We start from the raw sequence: 16,741 nt of genomic DNA on the forward strand, positions 1-16,741 counted from the left end.
AAATTTTGTCTGAACTACTTTCTTTAAGCTGGTTTTTAGTCCTAAGCACATTCAGCTACTGGAAACAGCCTGTATGATTCAACCATGAAAACCCAGAAACATTTCTTTTTATACACAATATGATTGGATTGTGGAATGAAATAACTGTACAGCACATTCAAGGTTGATCCACATACTACAGTTCCATCTGTTTAGGTTGTTCCTCAAATTATACTGTTCTCATCCCAACTGCAACAACTGTATTATCTGTAAACAGCAATCTGCAATGTCCTTTCCCCTACTAATATAATTCCTTCTTCTGCACTTTCTTCTTATGTAAATTGTTTTATGTTGTGTTGTGCACGAATGCCATTACACAAAACTGTCACATAACAGTGGGACAGTGGGGTGTGTGTGTGTGCTTGGAGAGATAGCTTATTTTGAGAGAGGAAGATGACTGCTACTAAATCACAAGGCAGTGTGCTGTAAAGAGGCATGTAGGCTGTTTCCTAAACAGGAACAGGTATGGGGTCATCCTAAAAAACACATAAATGATGTTCCAGATAATTGGTGCATTGAGTGTTGTACATCATTCCGCTGGTTTTAAAGATAGTACAGGAAGGCAAAGAGAGTTAGTGTTCCATCAGTGTGGTTGTGATGTGGTCAGATTCCTCCTTGAGGAGCCATACTGCAGCATGTAGGATGGATGTCGAGGCCAATGCAGAGTCTGGGAAGCAATGGAAGAAATGGGGTTTAACCATCCAAATGCAGGAGTACGATGAATTGTTTTAACAGCAGTATCAAGCAGCTTTACAGAGAAAAGGTTTAACTTTCTTTAGTAGAGAAAGCTAGTATAAGCTCATCTTGGGTATCATAGCAGTATGTTCCTTGAGGGTGAATTTGGTGTGTATAGTGAATCCAAATGACCTGGCGTTGGGTGAAAGGTTTTTGCTGTTGAGTCTAGTCTGGACGATTTGTTGCTTGCTATTCATAATGAATAGCAGGATTTTGGTTTTGGTGGGGTTGAGATTCAGTCAGATTCTGGACATTCAAATCTGGAGCAGGTGCAGGCAGTGTTTGAGACATTGGATGTCTGTAGTGGAGGAGACTCTATAGTAGAGGTGTGTCACTGGCATGTTAATGACTGTCTCTGCTATTACCAGTGAATAGATTCCCAATGTCTCTGTGTGGAAAGTGAAGGTGATGTGAGGCAAGATGGAACCAAGAGGGAATCTGTAGATAATAAAGAGCTTTTAGGAGGGGCAGATATAAACAAACTGTTGTCAGTTCAATAGATAGTAGGGCAATAGTTGGGAGGAGGCAAAGATCTATTAAAAATTAGCGGGAAAGTGAAGTTGGAAAATAGAGTGGTATTTTCAAGAATCCCCTTTGAAGTATGTGCTCCTAACTCGTTGGATAAATACATATGCTTTATGAATAATATAAAGGCAGGAAAAACATTAACATTTGAATTCATTAGAAATCCATTCAGCTTTTGACAGACAGTATACTGGAAATACATTCAGATGAACTACTTTACTGAGAAGGTTGTTGTAAAGACCCAACAGCAGTGTGTAGCTCACCATTCCCATGCTTCCTTGCTAACCGGAGTGAATATAGTGGGATAGCCTTGGCTTTTAGGCTGAATTATTCTCTAACTCAATCTCTCAAGCTCCAAATCAGAAAAGAGACTGGAACACTCCTTCACAGATGCACGAAGGACCCAAGTGTTAAAGTTATATGGCCAGGTCAAAGAAATTAATTTAACCAATTGAAAATTGTTCTTTGAAGCACTGGAGAGCCAACAAAGGGGGTCCCAAACAGAGCTTCACACCTCCCAAGCACAGAAGGCACCGGCAAAGGGTTACAGTAGCGGAACACAGACAGCTTGGAGGACAGAGAAAGAAAACAAGAGCCAGCAAGATCCATGTGTGAGATGACAGGAGCACCATCCCCCAGGGGTAAGGTTGTCATTCATATCCAATCCATTGCAGAAAGGAGTGCAAGTGGGTCAAGAAATCCCATAGTAGTGAAGGGCAGCCACACAAGAAGAATCTGTTGAGGGTCTCAAATATCTCAAAGCTTGGACATGAGAAGTGAGAAAAAGGAGAGGTATGACTCCCTACTGTAACATTGTCGGCAGAGAATGGCAAGTTAGGAGTATCACAAGAAAGAAAAGAGGGCTAAGGTTTCACCTGCCTTACAAAGGAGAACAGAGCAGCTCAATGAGAAAGAGTCTTAGGTGGTGTTACAACAAACAAATGAAGATCCTAATGAGGGAAGTAGGGTGGGGGGCGGTAGCACAAGTATACGGAGACGATGTATTGCAGAGCAGCTGGTTGCTGAAGTATAGTCAGCTCTTTGTGATGTGCTTAGGCTGGACTGTCGATGTTGGTGACTCCAAAGGGGAAGTCTGTTTTTGCTGACTTTGTTTTTTCTGGCCCTAGGACTCTGCGCATGTTACCACTGCCAACCAGTGATAAAGTGTTTGTGCTTTCTCCTTACAACGTGTTAGATTAGCTTATACCCTACTGGCATATTTAATTTACTTGTAAGTCCCTAGTAAAATAACAGTACCTGTGCCCAGGGCCTGTAAATCAAATGCTACTAGTGAGTCTGCAGCACTGATTGTGCCACCCACTTAAGTAGAACTTTAAACATGTCTCAGGCCTGCCATTGTACTCTGTGTGCAGTTTTAAACTGCCATTTTGACCTAGCAAAGTAAACTTTTGGGCAGGCCCAAACCTTCCTCTTTAATGCATGTTACCTTTATGGCAGCTTCTGGACAGCCCAGAGGCAGGGTTCAATGTATTCAAAAAGTAGGACAAGTACTTTTAAGTTGTACATGTTCTGGTAGGGAAAACTCTTAGATTCATTTTTCACTACTGCAAGGCCTACTTCTCTCATAGGATAACATTGGAGTCACAGTATTATATTTCATAAGTGTAATTTCCAAACGGGAACAGGTATCCAGTTTATATTTGGTGTCTCTGGCATTGTAATGTAAAATCCTAACTTATGGTGAAGTTGGATTTTATATTGCAATTCTGAAAATACTACTATTAGAAAGCTGGCAGTTTCTTGCCTTAGCAATTTGGTGCCGGCAACCTGGCTCTGGGTCACAGGACTTGGGTGTATTTGACAGTTGGTCTTTGCATATTCCTCCTAGAGGGTCACACACAGTGCAAAGCTTAGGTGTTCCTGGATGGGCCTTCACTGGCAGCATGGGAGGGAGGAGCTTGGCTCAGCACCACTTACACTTGAATAGAATGTGTCCTGTCTCAGCATAAAGGGCTGCATGACCCCTGTAGTTAGTCTAGAGCCAGGAAGGCAGGGCACCTGTGCACTTCAAAGGCATGCCTCTAGAAGCTTCAAAGGCACAACTGGGTATAACTACTAGACCTCAGACACCAACTCTTCAGTACACTTCTGGACCTGTGGATACTATGCCAGGAAGAAGGACTGCTGTGCAGCTGAAAGGACTGCTACTCAGCTGGACTGCTACTCTAAAGGACTTCTGTCCTGCTGTGCTGACCTGCTGCCTGCTACCCTTTGGGCTGGATGTGAAGGGTTAGACCCGCATCTCTTGAATCCAGAACCCAGGGTGACTCCAAGGGCTAGTTGGGTGGCCTCCTGATCTAAAACCTCAGGGATACAGCAGGCTTTCAACAACCTTGCACCCGGATTCTACCATCTGTGAGTCTACCCTGCCAAGTAGTGCTTACCCAATCTGAGACCCTTCGAGGTGGGCTTAAGATGGTCTGCCAGCCTCTGTGACCCTAGATGAACTGATGCATTTCCTCTGCTGTGAGAAACATACCCAAGTTGAACTGACACATCACTGCTTGGTTGCACATGCCGCAAAAACCAGCATTGCATCGCAGCCCATCTGAATTGCTGCGGCAACCTCTGTGCAGTCCCTTGTATCTCTTGTTGATGGCACCCTGGACGACAATGCTGGACTCCGCATCACAGCCTCGCAGCTCCTCTGTACTGACTGATTGCACGCTTCATCCCCAATGCCGAACTGTCCCTCTAGCCACCCATGCTCCATCACCATCAGCCTTAACTTGTGAATTTACCCGAGCCCTGTTTGACCAGATATTCCCATTCAGTGCTTTGTGATTTTCATCACTCTTTACTCTAAAATCTTTACAATATCTACGGTTCTACTGATTGGATTTTTTTAGTTTTGGTCTTGTTTTATTCATTAAAGAATGTTATATTTTTCTAACTTTGGCGTGGGACCCTTCTTGTGTGGTGTTTTTAACTTTATTACTGTTTGAAGTGTTGCACAAACACTTTACACATTCCCTCTAAATTAAGCCTGGCTAATCTGTACCAAGCTACAAGAGGGTTGAGCACAGGTTAATTTAGGGTTTGATTGTGCCTCAAACTAACAAGGATTGTGGATGGTGCTTGACCAGAGCTCACACCCCAGGCAACCAACAAACCAATTTCTTACAGTCACTAGTTGTCAGAGGAAGAGGAGGGTTTAGGAGCTCCTAGTGCATGGATACTCACAAACATTTTCCCAGGGGCCAAAAGGTGTGGTCTGTGATGTGAAGAGACTGAATCATATGTTTACACTTCGCTCAAAGCTGGCTTTAAGAATGAAGGTGCTCCTAAAGTTAAGTGATGCAGGACTTGACAGTTACTTCCTTTCTTTAACACAAATTATCCTTTAAATAAACACTAGCCTGTTTCTTTAACATCTTTTTTATTGATAGCATCTATCTTAGTAAACAGCAGCAGTGTACTGCTGTACACCAGAGGGCCACATGTAAAGGTCAGGAGGGCCGCATGCGGCCCCCGGGCCGTACTTTGAGTATCAGGGTACTAGTGGATAGTCCCCCTAAATAACTGAGGTGCTTGGCATGGTGCTTGACAGCATTAAACTGGTAGGCTTTTAAGTGAGACTGCCTGGAGGTTCTGGTGATTGGTACAAAGGGACAAGAGAATCTGTCCATGAAAGCATGAAAGTGAGAGATACCAGGGGCAAGGAGAGAGAGTAGGTAAGATAGGCAACTAAGTGCAAAGGTAGTGGAATTCTTATCAAAGCAAGAGTGGTGCTAGGTTTTGGGAATCTTGTCACAGGATAGAGGAAGGGAAGGGATAGGGCAGAGTAAGGATAGGTCCACAGGATCGGGTGTTGAATATATGAGGGGGAACCACTTTGAGAAATTCCAGAAAAAGTGGTGGAACTCATGGGGTAACCATCTAAAAAAGCACAGAGAAATGGAGCGAAAGAGAAAGGAGTTGAACCCTTCTTCTTTCTCTTCAACCAGCATCATCAACATTTCTCGATAGGCTTCTATCCTTATCGTATTTCAGTCCATACATATCATCTCTCAAGTCAACCTGCCTTTTCTAGGCACATGGCTGCCACACTAGCATGATATATTTTAATGTGTTCCTCTTCCTTTTCAAGCTCTTTTTCAGTATTCAGCACCAGCGTTTGACAGTATCAGTAGCATGCTCTCAAAAAACCTACCAGCTCCTGCATTATTTCCTTTTACAAATTAAGCACCTCCCCCCATATAACGTTTGAAATAATGAAGGTTCGACCATTGTTCTACCTAAGGGTATTTTACAGACAAACATTACACTAGACAATGGCCCTCATTATGACACTGGTGGTAAGCCCTGCTTACTGCCACGCTGACGGCCACCAACTTACCGATGCCAAGGCGGATATCCATTCACCATATTATGACACACACACACCAATCTGAAAGAATGCAGCCACATATACAAATCTGCCAGACCAAAGGTCAGTGATAAACCGGCAGTCTCAAAACCCACACTGTTACGCCAACAGAACAACGTCCATCACATTATGACCCACAAATCACCACAGAGGACATTCAACGGCGGTAAACCATTGGCGGTACATACCGCTGCGCTCACAATGGTCACCCAAATACAAAACAACACCACATTAGACAATTCAAACAACACACACCTGACAACCATACACACACACCACACCCACACACCACTATAAAACACACACTCACAATACCCACAACCCTTTACGAATAAAAATCATTGCCAGGAGACTGACACCAAGACCACTGCGACAACTAGACCCATACACCACTCACACCCATACACCCCTCACACACTCCACATCATACACCCCAACATAGTATCCAACACACCCTCACAAACACTCATCACATAACACCCATGGCACCACAAAGGCACCCCCGTTTTACTGAGGAGGATTTACAGGTCATGGTGGACGAAATTGTCAGGGTAGAGCCACAGCCATTTGGAGTACAGGTGCAACAGATATCAATAGCAAGGAAGACGGAGCTATGGCAGAGAATCGTGGACAGGGTCAACGCCGTGGGACAGCACCCCAGAACAAGGGACAACATCAGGAAGAAGTAGAACGATCTATGGGGGAAGGTACGTTACATAGCAGCAAGACTCGCTATACTGGGGTGGACCCCCACCTCCGCCCCCACAACTCACAGCATGGAAGGAGCAGGTCTTGGCAATACTGCATCCTGAGGGCCTGGCCGGAGTTGGAGGAGGACTTGACTCTGGTAAGTCAACTTTCAACAAATATCACCCCCATACCTGCATGCCATCACACACCCTTACTCCCATCACTCCATTCCATCCCACACACTGCACCATCACATCACACTAATCCCAATGCCAAGCCCTGCATGCTGTACCAATGCATGGACACCTCTCACAGCCCTGCATGGACACTCATTGCTAAAGCATGCACAGCATAGGGAAACTAACAATCCTACCACACACCAACATACACAAGCAAAAGTTGGCAGGGCACCACCAAACACAAAGGGGAAGCCAGAGATCTACAAATGCCATGCACATGAAGCATAATACATCATTTACATTCCCGCAGGTACCCCAGCAAACGCCACTAGAGAGGAGGTGCCATCACTATCCAGTTCCCCAACAGAAGAGGCCCACAGTGATGACAGTAACTCTTGATTTCAGGATCTGGACGATCTACCTGGCCCATCAGAGATTACTGGACAATTGGTTACCCAAGCCCAGTCACAGACCACCACAGAGCCTCCCCCATCAGGAACCAACACCCCAGCACCCACCCAGCATCCCCAAACCTCTGTCCCCAGGACACGTTAATCAGCAGTGTGCCCACCTGTACAGGGACCCCAGGCCACACCTTGTTCACAAGACAATCAGGGACCTGGGTCAGTGGCAGTGGGCACACTGTTCAGGGGACAGAGGAACAGGCCAATAGGGACCCTGGGAAGGCTGCATGCGCCAGGGTGAGGACAGGCGCAGGGAACCAACTCTCCAGGAGGCACAATCCGAGATCCTGGGAGCCTACCAACATTTCCAGGACATGATGGGCCAGATCCTAGACAACATGCAGGAGAACAGGCGGCTGCAGGAGGGACACTATCAGGGGATCAGGGAGGACTTGCAGGCCATCAACAACAGCCCGATCTCCATAGCAGGGATGCTGGCAGACATGGCCAACATTATGAGGGAGGCAGTGTCACAGCAGTGGGCCCTTGCCACTAGCCAGTCATCTGAACAGCCATCTACTTCCGCTGCCGCTAGTGGCCAGGAGGCCCCGGCACAGGACGAACAGGCCACCAGCACCCTTCCCCCTGCATAAGGCGAACCACCCGATAAAAGTTCCCTGCGAACCAGACAGAAGCTAGAGACACTTGCCAAGACCACCGCCAGGAAATGAGACTCTCCTGATTGTCCCCCTTGTGTCCCACTCAGTCACCTTGTCCACCTTGAACTGCCATTGCTCCCCTTCCTATGGCCCCATGGACAATGCACCTGTGCTACAAACAGACTAGAAGAATACCCTGGACTTTCCTCTATCATCAACCCTTCCCATTGCACTTTCCCCTCTATATATCAGCACTACAATAAACACCCTTGGATACAAATTGACTACGAGTATTTCATGTATTATAAATATGTATTGATTGATACAGCTACAACCACTGCAAATGAACTGCACATCGAATAAGCATGACCTGTAGCTGGCTGTTGTGATCAAACCAGGAGAATTTGTCAAATCACCAACATCTAAAAAATGAATATCCAGAGGTAACAGTGAGTGGGCAAAGAAGTGGTAAATGCCAGCATGCCAATGGCACACAGAATACAACCCAAGTCATAGAAATGGAAAGTTGCACTGTCTCACCTGTGTTTCATTGGAAGTACTGATGTATCACAGATGTTCTGTTGTCCACATCCTCATCCTCTGCCTCCCCGTCCTCACTGTCCTCGGGGTCCACTGCTGCCACAGGGGCATCTCCATTCTCCTCCTCCTGTAGAAAAGGCACGTCGTCTGAGGGCCAGGTTGTGCAACATGCAGCATACCACTACTATATGACAGACCTTCATGGGTGAGTAGCAAAGGGATCCACCTGTTAGTTGGAGGCACCGGAACCTGGCCTTCAGGAGGCCAAAGGTCCTTTCAATGATCCTTCTGGTTCACCCATGTGCCTCATTTTAACGTTCTTCTGCCCTTGTCCTGGCATTCCCTACAGGGGTCAGCACCCATGATAGGTTTGGGTAACCAAAGTCACCTGCAAATATTGAGGGAAAACATTTAGCCACACACTATCCTATATGGCCCACACCATAGGCATACACCAACACATACTGGGTGGGAACCAGGGCTCACCTATTAAGCCACACCCTCTGCCTCTGTAGTTGGGCCACCACATTTGGGATGCTGCTATTCCTCAGGACAAAGGCATCATGCACTGACCCTGGATACTTAGCATTGGTGTGGGAGATGTACTGGTCCGCCAATCACACCATCTGCACATTCATGGAGTGGAAACTCTTACGATTCCTGAACACCTGTTCATTCTGGAGTGGGGGCATGAGTTTCCTGAATTGCACCAATTATATTGGGGCTGTGTCCCATTACATAGAATCCGGCCTTTACAGTGGCCAAATACTCAACCTGAGGGAATGCAATGTAGTTGCACATGTGTTTTATCAGGGCAGACAACACTCTTGTTAGCACATTTGAGAACATTGGCTGTGACATTCCTGCTGCCAAGCCCACTGTCACTTGGAAAGAACCAGTTGCCAGGAAATGGAGAACTGATAGTACTTGCACAAGAGGGGGGATCCCAGTGGGGTGAAGGATAGCAGATATCAAGTCAGGCTCCATTTGGGCACACAGCTCTGTGATTGTGTCCCTGTCCCGTCTATAGGTGAGTATTATGTGCCTGTCCTTCAGTGTAGCCAAGTCCACCAGCGGTCTGTCCATGGGGGTATGTCTCCATCTCCTATTCATCTGCAGTGGTAGGTATCTAAGAGACAAAAGGGTAAGTAGGCTGTCACAAACTGAACAATGGAGCCACAACAGCAGTCCGCAATGTTCAGACATATTATGGGACAGTGTAATTTGTGAAGTATGTGCCTATTTATCCTGTGACGCAGCATTAATCCATAGGCCTGTTCAGCCCCCCCGAAATGGCGTTTGCCTGTCCTGTGTGGAGGGACAGGTGGAAGTGAGGTAATGCCGCTGATGTTGTGTGCCCTGGTGGTAGGCAGTCATGAACCGCTGTGCAATTCCTCATTGGTTATAATTGGGCCCTGTGGGGTACAGTGGCCAATGGTGATCTACGCCGGCAGTGACGGTATGCACCGCTGCGGACGGGATTTTCTATCAGATTCTTCACTTGTTTCCTGACCATCCATTGGAGAGGACCTACACTGCATGTGCTGCTGTGACCTGTATCTGGAACCTACCATGGCCTGTGTGACCAGGGAAAGGGCCCCAGCCTTCACTTCTGAGGAGTTGGAGAAACTGGTGGATGAGGTCCTACCCCAGTATGGACTGCTGTATGGGCCTCCAGACCAACAGGTGAGTACACTGTGGGCACGATGCATGTGTCATGAATGCATGGAGTTTTGTGTGAAGGCCTCGTGTAAGGTGGGGTGGGTGGATGTCCTCTTGGAGGTGTACACATTGGGTGCTGGGCTATGTGTGTGCCAATGGTGATGGAAACTGGTATGGTGGGCCATTTGTGTGACTGGCTGGACTGTTTGTCTAATTGTGTTTTCCTGTGTGTTTTGCCTCTGCAGGTCAGCGCCCACCAAAAGAAGGGAATATGGTGTGCCATCACCAAGAATGTGCGGACCCTGGGGGTCTATGGCATGTCGCAAACAGTGGGAGTACCTGAGACGCTGGGCTCGAAAGACCATGGAGGCCCAGCTGGAGATGGCCTCCCAACGAGGAAGGGGTGCCTGTCGGACCCTGACCCCCTGATGGCCCGCAGAGTGGCAGTGGCCTACCCTGAGCTGGATGGGCGATTGAGGGCATCACAGTAGCCACAAGGGGGTGAGTACAGTGGCTGTCATTGAAACTCACTGATAGAGGGGTGGTATCCAAGTGGTGGTTGTGTTTCAGTGGGTGCCCCTAGGCCAGGCCAGACATTGCAGCATAGGTCCTCTGGTGGCTAAGGGTTTGATTGTGAAATACTGCTTACCTAGCTTGTTAGTATTCACTACTGGGCAGGGCTGTGTGGGTCCCAGGTGTGCTTCAGTTTGCAGTGTTTGGTGTGTACCCCTCCTCATTCCTTGTTGAGTAGCCATTTCACTGGTAGTGCCATGCATAGTGCACAGGTCTGTTCCCTGTGTGTGAGGGTGCTGTGTACGCCAGCGGTGGTGTTGGTGCAGTCACTGACCCAGTGTAGCCTTTGTCTCTCTTTCTACTTTTCTTGTTTTGTCATCCTATCCTTATGTGCATGAGCATCATCTGGCGGAGGAGCAGAGGCATCGGCAACAGAGGGAGCATCACACAGGACCCTGGAGGCAGAGTCCACCAACGCTGAGGGCACCAGTGAGGCGGAGGGTGAGGGGAGCACCACGGCAGAGACTGGAGGGGACAATACAAACTCTGATACCTCCTCCGAAGGGAGCTCCCTGGTGGTAGCAGACACCTCAGTGACCACCCCAGCTGCAGGTACAGCTGCCACCCCCGTACCAGCACTGCCCTCCCAGTAGCCCCTCAGTGAGTTGCCCGTGCCCGCTCACCCAGGAGGGTGGGCATCTCCTTCGCCCCAGGCACCTCAGGCCCTGCCCCAGGGAGCCCTACTGCCCTGAGTGAAGAGGCTATTGACCTCCTGAGATCCATCTCTGTAGGGTAGTCAGCCATTGTGAATGCCATCCAGGGTCTGGCAGCCTAGATGCAACAATCAAATGCATTCCTGGAGGGCATTCACACTGGATTGGCGGCCCAACAGAGATCGATTCAGGCTCTGGCCTCCTCTCTGATGGCAGCGATTGCCCCTGTTCCTACAGTCCGCCCCTCCAACTTCCACTGCCCAGTCCCATTCCCCTCAACCCCAACCTATCCCAAGCACAGATACAGACGAGCATGCACACAAGACAACACCCAAGAGTGTCACAGGCAAACACAAGCACCACACTTCATCCCACGGCCACTCACACAGACATCATTAAGTTGCAGACACAACAACATCTACTATCTTCACTATCTCCCCCTCCTCCTCCTCCACCTCCCACCCAGTTACGTCCACACTCACACCTGCATGCACTACATCAATATCCACTACCAGCATCATCACCACACCAAGCAGAACACACACATCACTGGCAGACACCTCCACAACAACCAGTGGGCTTGTTTCCGCATCTGGCTGAGGTGCCCCCCTTCCCCTGAGGTCCCTGCCTATTTGCCAACTGATGCCCCTGCTGTGTTCTCTCTGGATTAGGGCAGGATTTGAATGGGGCCTTGGACTGTGCCCTGTGGCCATGTGGGCCCTGTGAACTATGGACTGAGTAGTGTCCCTTTTTTATACACGTGTACAGATCAGTTTAATGTGTAAATCTGATTGTTTATTTTCTTGTTGGACTGATTACAATCATTTCCCTAAATTCCTGTTGCCTTTGCATTATTCTGCAGATTTTCAGGGTCAAATTGTTTTTGTAATGCATATGGTTGTGTGTATGGTGTGTGTGTGTCAGATGTGTGTTTTGCGTGTGTGTCATTCTCGTTTTCCTCCCTCCCTCCCTTGTGTGCTCGGCGGCTGTACTCACCGTCATCGTCTTCGTCTGCGCTGATGTTCCAGGTGGAGCATAACGTAGAAGATCATCGGAAAGACTTGCAGTTCAGATTCGATGTCCTCGTGGTTCTTCCCTGCATCTCCAAAGGTGAGTCCTTTCTCTTCTGTGATGTGTTTCTGCCAAGCTTTTGATGGTGTTGGTACCGCCGAGGAAAAGGTGGCTGAGTCGTGAGTCAAAATATGGTGGGCGGAACTTTGTCTTCCACCTGGCTGTAGGTGGCTACAGCCGTGGTGACTGTTGTTTCTGCCCTGGCGGTCAGTGTGGTACATTGTCTGTCTATCAGAGATATCACCGCCATGGTCATAATTTGGCGGTACTTACCGCCAGCCTGTTGGCGGTATTACCACCACTTTATCACCCACCACCAGGGTCGTAATGAGGGCCAATGTGTTTTAAGTGGATACCTTCATTGGAATTACAGTATTCAATTCCTTGCATATTCACATAACATTGCATACAAAGTGAATGTATGAAATATTGTTTGGACCATTTCCATACTGTAAAAGATTTTGAAACAAATTTTCTGATGTCCTGTATATGAGCATGTGGGGTAATGATTGAGTAGGTAGATGAATGGGTGACGTAGTATGAATGCATGATTGCTTACTGATAATCTTGATTAATCTGTCACCCTTTCCCTAGTTATTACTAGAGAGGTGAGCCTCAACTTGAGACAGGAAAATCCAGAAGCATGTTGAAGATACAAGTCAGGTCCACCCTTCAGAGCACCATAAATGGGCAAGAATGAAAACTGTCCTAGCTATTGTAACAGAAAGTTTCAATTCTCTTAAGGACACGGCGGTGAGGATTAGGCTTTGTCTTTCCTTGCTTTATTCCACAGCAGCCATTAGCCAAGATTCAAACAATCAACAAAACTACATTTCCTATCAACACATGGGAAGAAAAAAACAAGAAGACAGTTCGGAGCATGACTGCCAATCAGCAGGCGATGTGCCCTTGAAGATCCCCTGCAACGTGACTCCTTCCTTTTACTTCCTGCAACTCCCCACTGTAGAAATCTTCCATAATTCTGTTTTGAGGTATCCACTCCTGAGATGTCACAGAACATGCCTGTCAAAGAACAAATTCCCCCACGGAAACATCCATTGCTCACCATATGACAGTCTTGAAATACATGCCATAACTTAAACGTCAAGTAAAACCCATGGCAAGAGAAAACTTTCACAATTAATATCATCATAATCACAGATTCTATCTTAACAGAACAAATCAATTCACCATAACCACTGGTTATGTGAGGCGGGAAGACTCCAGGTCTCCAGGGTGGGCTAATACTTGGCTCCGTGTCCTTAATAGAGTTAACTTTTTCCTTTGTGCTAGCTAGGAAATGTTTCATTCTGTCAGGGCGGAGGCAAGGATTAAGCTAGTTTAAAGCTTGTCAACTACCATTGAAGCCATATTTTGGACCGGTTTAAAATAAAATGTCTTGAATGTGGAGTCCGAAGACCAGTCAGCTGCATTGAGGATATCCTCCAGATGGGTGTCTAAAGAAAAGGGTTTGGATGCCATTGCCCCCTCACTGAGTGTGGTCCAAAAACAGAAATGTCAATCCCAGCTTCACTTGTGAACCATTTGACCCACCTAACGATTGTGGGGGATGAAACAGCCCTTTGGGGTTTTGTCAGGGCAATGAGCAGCTGCCCTACCCCATTTGGTCGGAGTTCATATGTCTTACTTTCATAAGCTTTAATCACTCTGACCACACATAATTTCGGAATACCTGGGAATTCCAGGTAAGAGAATATTTTGGAATTATATTTATTACATCTATGTATATGAAAAGTCACTACCTCCAGAGTAAATACTCTACCAGTTATATCCAATGCTCTGATGTCTGACATTCTACAACAGGTTATGAGACATAGCAGAGTTGCGAGCTTCGCTGACATTTGTTTCCTGAATAAGTATTTATTAGAAGGCCGGAATAGAAATAAACACAAAACCTTATTCACATTTTATAAGGGTTTGAAGGGGAAAGGATATCCTGATGCCTCTCAACAATTTACACACTAAAGGATGTTCCCCTACTGGATGACCTTTCACCAGAAAGTCACCCACTGAGATGGCAGAGCAGAACGCCAGATCCATAGGCCAATCCCTCAGAAGACAACAATGCCAGGAGGTTAATTATATGGAAAACTCCTTCCTCCATGGAATCCAACTGCCATTGGAGACATCAACCCATCATGCAGTTCCAAGCGGAGCAATATGTTCTATTTGTCCGCTCAGACCAGGCCTTGGCCAGAAGCGAGGCAGCTCTCGTGAAATTCCTGGGACTTTCCATCTCTCCCAATAATCCTCACGCCATGAGCTTGACAGACCCTTTCGATATCAGGGGATGAGGTGCCCCGACGGATCACAAAGGATATCTGGGAAAAGGGGTAGACAAGTTGGAGCCTCCAAGGAAAGTTCCATCAGAACTGGAAACTAGGCTTGAGATTTCCAAATCAGGGTCAGCATCACTCCGCTCTTGTGAACATTCCTGGAGAAACGCATCCATTGCTGTGGCCCCCGTATCAAGCCTTCAACAACAATACCTGTCCAGTTGATGATCTATTCCGCAGACAAAGAGGTCTATCTAGAAAAGTCCCCATCGATCTTCAATCGCTCAAAAAACTCCTTCCTGGAGCTTCCGTAGACTGACATCAAGCCAATGGCGCGAATGCCAGTCCACCACTTGATTGGACTTCCCTGGTAGATAATCCGCTAACACCAAAATCCTGTGGTTAAGGCAATGATCCCAGAGAGATTTTGCCAATTTGAAAAGGGTCTTCAAGTGGGTGCCCCCCAGATGGTTGATGTAGCAGACCGCAGCCACATTTTCCATCTTCAGAAGGATGCAGCATTGGGACCTGTACATTATCCAGCATTTCCCTGCTAAGGAATCCGCCATCAACTTCAGGTGGTTGATGTGGAGAGATCGTTTTTCAGAAGACCACTCCCTTACTGTGGTGAATTCCCTATAACGCGCTCCCCATCCAGAAGCACTGCCATCAGTTCTATAGCTAGGTCCGGTTGAGAGCCAAAGAAGGCTCAACATTTCCATGCCTTCATGTGGGAGATCCACCATTGCAGTTTCTCCCTAGCCTCTGCTGAGAGGGGAATTACCTGGGAGTATGTGAGACCCCTCTGCAGGTGGGATATTTTCAAGAGTTGTAGGGTTCGATAATGAAGGGGCTCCAGAAAAATGGCTTGAATAGAGGATGATAGAAGACCCTCTATGCAGGCAAGATGGTGCAGTGAAATTGTATCCTTGGTTAGGGTCTGCCTGAGTTTGTGTTGGATCCTGGAAAATTTCCAAAAGGGAAGGCTCAGGGTCGCTTTGGCTGAATCCACTATGAAGCCCAAGAACTGAAGGGAATGGGAAGGAGATAGAGCTGATTTTCGTTCATTGATGACAAAGCCAGGAGATTCCAGAACATGAGTGGTTGGTTGGAGATGAAGGGATATAATAAGTCTGATACCCTTAGATCTGACAATTTCCACCATCGGTTTTAAGAGCTTGGTGTAGAACAAAGGAGCTGAAGAAAGCCCGAAGGGTAGGGAAGTGAACTTGAATGTCAGCATTTGCCACTGTAACTGGAGGAAGCAACAATGTGGTGGGAAGATGGGAACCCTTAGGTATGCGTCTTTCAGGTTGAGACGCATTTGACACGTTCATACTGTGGCTTCTGACTATGGCTGTGAGAGGGGCCATGTATACATTGAACATTGTGGAACTCAGTGAGGACCCTTAGGGGAGTCCGTAGTTGACTCCTTTGAGTCAGAAAGTGTAGGACGGGAGTCTGACCCACTGCGTCTTCCCAGAGAGGAAGGAGTGGACCCATTCCAGGATTCTTCAGTGAAACCCATCAACAATGGCAGGCTGGTACTACTTCCCAAGCTTCTGGCAAGACACAGCTCCAATCAATATTCCTCTGCCTGCAGCTCCAAACGGTTGTGGTCATGGCCCCACCTGTCCAGCACCAGGGAACCAATGGGCTCAACGATGAAGTTCCAAGCTTGGTGAGAAGCTCATAGTTTAAAAAAAAAATCTCAGACAAGCAGGACGAAAGAACAAGAGAATACTGAGAATGCCTATAAATGTATGGTATTAGGTAGGATGGATGATTCTTGCTTTTTCACCATGCTTCTGGATTTTGCATCCTCAAGGTGGGTTCACCTCATTAGTAATGAATGAGACAACAGCGATGGACATAAAAATAAAGGGGCAGTTTAAGAGCCTCTAGCACCTCGTTGCAAAACATTAGGATCATTTTTTTAATGCTAATGTGGCCAAATGAGGCCACAATCACTGTGCCATATTTACAAAGTGGTGTAATGCATGCATTGAGCCATTTTGTAACCCTTTGCGCTACATTATACCTGTACCAGGCATAATGTTTACAAAGAGGGAGTTCCCCTGTTAAGGGAGCCAAAAAAATGGCGCAAAGAAATCTAAGAGATTTCTTTGCGTCATTTTTTTCTGTACTTTTAACGTCTGCTCAGAGCAGGCATTAAAAGGAGGCACACCATTCTTACAATGGGCCTCAATGGGCTTTGCAGGATTAGCGTCAACATTTTCAAGGCTAATCCTGCAAAACTCTGAACTAGCCTCAAACATTTGACACTAGTTTCCTAACTACTGCCATGGTGCGCAGTATCTTAG

Source organism: Pleurodeles waltl, chromosome 10 (genome assembly GCF_031143425.1).
Source record: "Pleurodeles waltl isolate 20211129_DDA chromosome 10, aPleWal1.hap1.20221129, whole genome shotgun sequence".
Classification (NCBI taxonomy): domain Eukaryota; kingdom Metazoa; phylum Chordata; class Amphibia; order Caudata; family Salamandridae; genus Pleurodeles; species Pleurodeles waltl.